Consider the following 5949-nt stretch of genomic DNA (forward strand, 5'->3'; position numbering starts at 1 on the left):
ATTGCAAGCCCCAATCCCTAGCACGAAGGAGGTTCAGCGGGTTACCCCGACCTTTCGGCCTAGGAAGACACGCTGATTCCTTCAGTGTAGCGCGCGTGCGGCCCAGAACATCTAAGGGCATCACAGACCTGTTATTGCTCAATCTCGTGCGGCTAGAAGCCGCCTGTCCCTCTAAGAAGAAAAGTAATCGCTGACAGCACGAAGGATGTCACGCGACTAGTTAGCAGGCTAGAGTCTCGTTCGTTATCGGAATTAACCAGACAAATCGCTCCACCAACTAAGAACGGCCATGCACCACCACCCACCGAATCAAGAAAGAGCTATCAATCTGTCAATCCTTCCGGTGTCCGGGCCTGGTGAGGTTTCCCGTGTTGAGTCAAATTAAGCCGCAGGCTCCACTCCTGGTGGTGCCCTTCCGTCAATTCCTTTAAGTTTCAGCTTTGCAACCATACTTCCCCCGGAACCCAAAAGCTTTGGTTTCCCGGAGGCTGCCCGCCGAGTCATCGGAGGAACTGCGGCGGATCGCTGGCTGGCATCGTTTATGGTTAGAACTAGGGCGGTATCTGATCGCCTTCGAACCTCTAACTTTCGTTCTTGATTAATGAAAACATACTTGGCAAATGCTTTCGCTTCTGTTCGTCTTGCGACGATCCAAGAATTTCACCTCTAACGTCGCAATACGAATGCCCCCGCCTGTCCCTATTAATCATTACCTCGGGTTCCGAAAACCAACAAAATAGAACCGAGGTCCTATTCCATTATTCCATGCACACAGTATTCAGGCGGGCTTGCCTGCTTTAAGCACTCTAATTTGTTCAAAGTAAACGTGCCGGCCCACCGAGACACTCACTCAAGAGCACCCTGGTAGGATTGCAACGGGGTCCGCCTCGGGACGCACGAGCACGCACGAGGCGCGTCGCACGCCTTCAGCTCGCCCCACCGGCAGGACGTCCCACGATACATGCCAGTTAAACACCGACGGGCGGTGAACCAACAGCGTGGGACACAAATCCAACTACGAGCTTTTTAACCGCAACAACTTTAATATACGCTATTGGAGCTGGAATTACCGCGGCTGCTGGCACCAGACTTGCCCTCCAATAGATACTCGTTAAAGGATTTAAAGTGTACTCATTCCGATTACGGGGCCTCGGATGAGTCCCGTATCGTTATTTTTCGTCACTACCTCCCCGTGCCGGGAGTGGGTAATTTGCGCGCCTGCTGCCTTCCTTGGATGTGGTAGCCGTTTCTCAGGCTCCCTCTCCGGAATCGAACCCTGATTCCCCGTTACCCGTTACAACCATGGTAGGCGCAGAACCTACCATCGACAGTTGATAAGGCAGACATTTGAAAGATGCGTCGCCGGTACGAGGACCGTGCGATCAGCCCAAAGTTATTCAGAGTCACCAAGGCAAACGGACCGGACGAGCCGACCGATTGGTTTTGATCTAATAAAAGCGTCCCTTCCATCTCTGGTCGGGACTCTGTTTGCATGTATTAGCTCTAGAATTACCACAGTTATCCAAGTAACGTGGGTACGATCTAAGGAACCATAACTGATTTAATGAGCCATTCGCGGTTTCACCTTAATGCGGCTTGTACTGAGACATGCATGGCTTAATCTTTGAGACAAGCATATGACTACTGGCAGGATCAACCAGGGAGCTGCGTCAACTAGAGCTGAGCAGCCGGCCGCCCGGGAGTGTGTCCCGGGGGCCCGCGCGAACACGCAAGCGTCCGCTCAATTATTCTGCAAACAGGAGGAGGCTGAGCTCCCCTGCACAATACACCTCGAAACCCTCTCAGGTCCCGGCGGCGCGCAGCGCCGTCCTAAGTACTTGGTCGGGTTCGAGAGAGGCGCAATCGCCCGGAGTTTGGCGAGTAGACGCTTTAGGTGCGACCACCCGTGCTCCCAACTGAGCTTGCCGCTGCCGACAGAGGCCCGGGAGCGTGCTGTCGTGGCATTGCCGGCGGGAGACAACACGCGCCACCTACGGTGGCCGGCAGCTCCAACGCCAGCGCCACAGAAGGACAAAAGCCCCACTTGGGTGCCGAAGCGAACTCTCCCAGCACAGCGCACGCGCCAACACGTCCGCACAGCTGCGATACAAACCACCTGCGAGAACCGCAGAGGCGACCGAGCAGCAGACGGCGTCGCGGCGCCGAGCGCCGGGCGGCGGCGCATCCTCAGCGCACACAGTCCTCAATCGGACCAGCACACTGCAGATGTCCACCGCGCTTCGCACCGGGCCCGCGAGGACCTACTTTGGCCGCACGGCGCCGCGTGCAGGGTGCGCCGGCGCGCAGCTGCGCCGCCTGCCGCCTCCGTCGGCCGGCGCGCCTGCCACTGGCCGCCCCCACCAGCCGGCTGTAGCGCGTGCGCCCACGCACCGCGCGGCCAGCACGCCGGGAGGCCCCCCCTCACCGGCCGGGGACGGTCCCACCCAGCCACCGCCGCGTATCGCTTCACACCCACATGCCATTCACGTTCGTGGGCATGGTGGGTATCGCTGAAACAACCGGTTGGTAGCTCAACCGATCGTCGCCATCACTGATTCACCTCTAGCGAGAACAACCGCACCACAACCGTTTACCAGTTGTTCATTTGCGTAACGTCACCAGCAAACGTAGACGTCCATCGCCATTTGCAAATTCAACGATTGTTGCATGCCTGTGTCAGGTGTCACGACACACTATGTCTGCCCACATACACGCAACAACATGTGCACGCTTCGCGAACACGTGGAAGGTGGCCCCCGTACGTATGCGATGTCCATTGCGCGAACGACTGTCAACCGGCCTCTGTCGCATGTCGCAGATGTGGAACGCAGTGCACCATGCTATCACGGTGTGTGAGAAGAGACGACTACGTCTGACAACACGCGCCACTACATCAACAGACGGCTCATGCTGATCGCCATCCACGGCATACCATACTGCAATCCAGCTCTTATAGGGAGACGACACGTAGCTGAGTGCACAATATTTGGACCGTATGGTTCGCCGTTGTTGGCGCAGTCGTGGTACGGTCACACATGTACCACGATGTATCATTCAGTACATGAGGACCAATGTGCAGTACAGTGTGTGATTTGGACGTACAACATCAGCGGACAGTTGACACACGCCGTACCACAACGTAGGCTGTGCTTCGCCATGCAAATGCCAATGAACAACTGCGAAGGGCATTGAGCATGTACGTCCTGCTGCCATCCGCATTACAGTGTATAGCTGCAAGGTGTTTAACATGAAGCGATACTCTGGGGACCAGGCAGTGCGAGTAGCAAACTATATTGCGGGGGTTGCAGTTAGGCAACACCACACTAATTTAACGCGTCGTATGACAATTACAGAGCAGGTTAAGGCCCAACGTGTGTTGGGTTAAGGCCCAACGTGTGTTGGGTTAAGGCCCAACGTGTGTTGGGTTAAGGCCCAACGTGTGTTGGGTTAAGGCCCAACGTGTGTTGGGTTAAGGCCCAACGTGTGTTGGGTTAAGGCCCAACGTGTGTTGGGTTAAGGCCCAACGTGTGTTGGGTTAAGGCCCAACGTGTGTTGGGTTAAGGCCCAACGTGTGTTGGGTTAAGGCCCAACGTGTGTTGGGTTAAGGCCCAACGTGTGTTGGGTTAAGGCCCAACGTGTGTTGGGTTAAGGCCCAACGTGTGTTGGGTTAAGGCCCAACGTGTGTTGGGTTAAGGCCCAACGTGTGTTGGGTTAAGGCCCAACGTGTGTTGGGTTAAGGCCCAACGTGTGTTGGGTTAAGGCCCAACGTGTGTTGGGTTAAGGCCCAACGTGTGTTGGGTTAAGGCCCAACGTGTGTTGGGTTAAGGCCCAACGTGTGTTGGGTTAAGGCCCAACGTGTGTTGGGTTAAGGCCCAACGTGTGTTGGGTTAAGGCCCAACGTGTGTTGGGTTAAGGCCCAACGTGTGTTGGGTTAAGGCGCAACGTGTGTTGGGTTAAGGCGCAACGTGGGTTACGTTAAGGCGCAACGTGGGTTACGTTAAGGCGCAACGTGGGTTACGTTAAGGCGCAACGTGGGTTACGTTAAGGCGCAACGTGGGTTACGTTAAGGCGCAACGTGGGTTACGTTAAGGCGCAACGTGGGTTACGTTAAGGCGCAACGTGGGTTACGTTAAGGCCCAATATAGGTTAGGTTAAGGCCCAATATAGGTTAGGTTAAGGCCCAATATAGGTTAGGTTAAGGCCCAATATAGGTTAGGTTAAGGCCCAATATAGGTTAGGTTAAGGTACAATATAGGTTAGGTTAAGGTACAATATAGGTTAGGTTAAGGTACAATATAGGTTAGGTTAAGGTACAATATGGGTTAGGTTAAGGTACAATATGGGTTAGGTTAAGGCGCAATATGGGTTAGGTTAAGGCGCAATATGGGTTAGGTTAAGGCGCAATATGGGTTAGGTTAAGGCGCAATATGGGTTAGGTTAAGGCGCAATATGGGTTAGGTTAAGGCGCAATATGGGTTAGGTTAAGGCGCAATATGGGTTAGGTTAAGGCGCAATATGGGTTAGGTTAAGGCGCAATATGGGTTAGGTTAAGGTACAATATAGGTTAGGTTAAGGTACAATATAGGTTAGGTTAAGGTACAATATAGGTTAGGTTAAGGTACAATATGGGTTAGGTTAAGGTACAATATAGGTTAGGTTAAGGCACAATATGGGTTAGGTTAAGGCGCAATATGGGTTAGGGTAAGGCGCAATATGGGTTAGGTTAAGGCGCAATATGGGTTAGGTTAAGGCGCAACGTGGGTTACGTTAAGGCGCAACGTGGGTTACGTTAAGGCGCAACGTGGGTTACGTTAAGGCGCAACGTGGGTTACGTTAAGGCGCAACGTGGGTTACGTTAAGGCGCAACGTGGGTTACGTTAAGGCCCAATATAGGTTAGGTTAAGGCCCAATATAGGTTAGGTTAAGGCCCAATATAGGTTAGGTTAAGGCCCAATATAGGTTAGGTTAAGGCCCAATATAGGTTAGGTTAAGGTACAATATAGGTTAGGTTAAGGTACAATATAGGTTAGGTTAAGGTACAATATGGGTTAGGTTAAGGCGCAATATGGGTTAGGTTAAGGCGCAATATGGGTTAGGTTAAGGCGCAATATGGGTTAGGTTAAGGCGCAACGTGGGTTACGTTAAGGCGCAACGTGGGTTACGTTAAGGCGCAACGTGGGTTACGTTAAGGCGCAACGTGGGTTACGTTAAGGCGCAACGTGGGTTACGTTAAGGCCCAATATAGGTTAGGTTAAGGCCCAATATAGGTTAGGTTAAGGCCCAATATAGGTTAGGTTAAGGCCCAATATAGGTTAGGTTAAGGTACAATATGGGTTAGGTTAAGGTACAATATGGGTTAGGTTAAGGTACAATATAGGTTAGGTTAAGGCGCAACGTGGGTTACGTTAAGGCCCAATATAGGTTAGGTTAAGGCCCAATATAGGTTAGGTTAAGGCCCAATATAGGTTAGGTTAAGGCCCAATATAGGTTAGGTTAAGGCCCAATATAGGTTAGGTTAAGGTACAATATAGGTTAGGTTAAGGTACAATATAGGTTAGGTTAAGGTACAATATGGGTTAGGTTAAGGTACAATATGGGTTAGGTTAAGGTACAATATAGGTTAGGTTAAGGCACAATATGGGTTAGGTTAAGGCGCAATATGGGTTAGGTTAAGGCGCAATATGGGTTAGGTTAAGGCGCAATATGGGTTAGGTTAAGGCGCAATATGGGTTAGGTTAAGGCACAATACGGGTTAGGTTAAGGCACAATACGGGTTAGGTTAAGGCACAATACGGGTTAGGTTAAGGCACACATTGTTGTAAGGAAAGGTGTTTTCGGGGGGGGGGGGGGCTGGTTTGTTGATTGTGATTATCGTAAGTAAATGACTGCGGCATCATCTGATTTGCCACGTCAGGGTGCACCTTTGGCTCATAACAGGCGGCGCTCTGA

At 52.0% G+C, this 5949-nt stretch overlaps 1 non-coding gene across 1 annotated transcript in view; it reads right to left on the bottom strand.

Moving 5' to 3' along the window:
* The window catches only part of LOC124589603, a 1910-nt gene extending 246 nt beyond the window's left edge, over positions 1–1664 (bottom strand). Inside the window, exon 1 of the ribosomal RNA XR_006976118.1 lies at positions 1–1664. This exon is cut by the window's left edge and continues 246 nt beyond it. This is a non-coding gene — a ribosomal RNA (small subunit ribosomal RNA).
* Positions 1665–5949: the final 4285 nt, after the last annotated feature.

The sequence above is a fragment of the Schistocerca americana genome, unplaced genomic scaffold (assembly GCF_021461395.2).
Source record: "Schistocerca americana isolate TAMUIC-IGC-003095 unplaced genomic scaffold, iqSchAmer2.1 HiC_scaffold_713, whole genome shotgun sequence".
NCBI lineage: Eukaryota > Metazoa > Arthropoda > Insecta > Orthoptera > Acrididae > Schistocerca > Schistocerca americana.